This window comes from Hippopotamus amphibius, chromosome 7, assembly GCF_030028045.1.
Source record: "Hippopotamus amphibius kiboko isolate mHipAmp2 chromosome 7, mHipAmp2.hap2, whole genome shotgun sequence".
Taxonomy (NCBI): Eukaryota; Metazoa; Chordata; class Mammalia; order Artiodactyla; family Hippopotamidae; genus Hippopotamus; species Hippopotamus amphibius.
In genome coordinates this window covers 133,847,898-133,850,408 of record NC_080192.1, presented here as the reverse complement: position 1 = coordinate 133,850,408, position 2,511 = coordinate 133,847,898, and the positions used below count along the sequence as shown (strand labels likewise).

The following is a 2,511-nucleotide window of genomic DNA, read 5'->3' as shown; positions in this document are numbered from 1 at the left end:
TTATATAAACTAGGAATTATATGCTCCTTGAAGATTTACAGTAGACTTGCCCCTGAAACAGTCTGGGCTTCTGCCTTTATTTGAAGGGTATATCTTTGATACCTTCTTTTTCTTTTCTTTCTTTCCTTCCTTCTTAAGCATTTTTAAGTGTACAGTTCAGCTGCATTAAGTATACACACGTTGTTGTGCAACAGATCTCTAGAACTTTTTCATCTTGCAAAACTGAAACTCTTATTCATTAAACAGCAACTTCCATTTTCCCCCCACACCCAATTCCTGGCAACCACTATTCTGTTTCTATGAGTTTATTTACAATTCCTCATTTGAGTAGAATCATACAGTAAGTCTTTTTGTGACTAGCTTATTTCACTTAGCATAATGTCCTCAAGTTTTATTCATGTTGTACCAGGTGTCAAAATTTCAAAGGCTGAATAATATTCCATTGTATGTATATACCACATTTTTTTATTCATTCATCCATCAGTGGACACTTGGAGTATGTCTACCTTTTGGCTATCGTGAATGATGCTGCTATAAACATGGGTATGCAAATCTCTGAGATCCTACTTTCTTTTGGATATATACCCAGAAGTGGGATTGCTGGATCACATGGTAATTCTATTTTTCAGTTTTTGAGGAACCGCCGTACTGTTTTCCACAGCAGCTGCAGCCTTTTACATTCCCACCAACAGTGCACGGGGTTCCAGTTTCTGTACATCCTCACTAACATGTGCTATTTTCTGTTTGATAGTAGACATTCTAATGGGCAAGGGGTAATAAAATATCTCACTGTGGTTTTGATTTGCAGTTACCTAATGGGTAGTGATGTTGAGCATCTTCTCATATGCGTGTTGGTCATTTGTAAATCATCTTTGGAGAAACGTTTCTTCATGTCCTTCACCCATTTTTAATAGGGTTGTGTTATTTCTTCTTGAGTTGTAGCTCTTTGTATATTTTGGATATTAACCCCTTATCAGATACATGGCTTGCAAATATTTTCTCCCATTCTGTAGGCTGCTTTTTCACTCTGCTGATTGTTCCCTTTGATGTAGGCATTTTAAAGTTTGATACAGTCCCATTTATCTATTTTTGCTCTTGTTTCATGTACTTGTGGTGTTACATCCAAGATATCATTGCCAAACTCAATGTAATGAAGCTTTTCCCATATGTTTTCTTCTAAGAGTTTTATAGTTTTAGGCCTTGCATTTAGGTCTTTAATCCATTTAGAGTTAATTTTTGTATATGCTGTAAGGTCAGGGTCCAACTTCATTATTTAGCATGAGGATATCCTGTTTTCCCAACACCATTTACTGAAAAGACTGTTCTTCAGATAACGCTGGAATTAAGCCAGGTCCTCCTCTTTATGCAGCTCACGTTCGCCCAGGACAGTATGTGGATGTCACGGCCAAAACTACTGGTAAATGTTTTCAAGGTGTCATGAAAAGATCAGGATTTAAAGGCCGGCCAGCTATTCAAGGTCAAACGAAAACCCACCAGGAGGCCTGGAGCTATTTCAACTGGTGATATTTGCCAGAGCCTGGCCTGGAACTAAAATGCTGGGACAACTGGGAAACAGAGAGAGGACAGCATTGGGACTGAAAGTGTGGAAGATAAGCACAAAGTGCAATATCATCTATGTAAATGGCTCTGTACCCGGACACAGAGACTGCTTAGTGAAGATCAAAGATTCTAAATTGCCTGCATACAAGGATTTCTCTAAAAATCTACCATGCTCAACATATTTCCCTGATGGAGATGAAGAGGAGATACCAGAAGATTTGTAAGATGAAGATGTGTGTCAGCCTAGGGCACCTTCTATTACGTTTGCCTGACCTCATTGTACAGGACAGAACCCCGCACATCCTGTGAATTCTGATGCGCCAGAACAATCATGTAACCAGGAATTATGTTTCCTTTTCTCAGGTACAACATACCACACTGGTTAGCTTTGTCAGGGGCATAAAATTTATCATTTATCCTCCAACTGAATTTCATTTAAGAAATTACCACACTAAAAGCAAATCAGTTAAGTAGATTGAATATGCCAAATTTAGATGGACCAGCAGTTTGCATATTAGCAAAATCTTTGTAATTTGTGGGCTTTGTTCTTTTTTTACTATGTATTTCTCAAGTTATCATACATGTTTATAAATTTAACTTCTTTTATAAAAAAAAAAAGACTTCTTTCCTCCATTGAACATACTCGGCAGTTGTATTGAAGATAATTTGACCATATATGCGAGGATTTATTTCTGCACTCTCTCTTCTAATCTATTGGTTTATATGTTTGTCTTTATGCTAGTCCCATGCTGTTTTTGTTTGTTTTCTTTTGTCTTGTTTTGATTTTTAAGATATAATTGACATATGTTAGTTTCAGATGTACAAGATAATTGCAAAATGATCACCACAATAAGTCTAGTTAACATCCAAACACTGTTTTGATTACTGTAGCTTTACAAGAAGTTTTGAAATCAGGAAATGTGAAACTTTCCTTCAACTCTGTTGTTTTGA

The 2,511-nt window shown here is 36.8% G+C and overlaps 1 pseudogene; it reads left to right on the top strand.

Moving 5' to 3' along the window:
• The first annotated feature begins 539 nt into the window (after positions 1-539).
• On the top strand, positions 540-1,832 carry LOC130857695 (39S ribosomal protein L3, mitochondrial-like; annotated as a pseudogene).
• Positions 1,833-2,511: the final 679 nt, after the last annotated feature.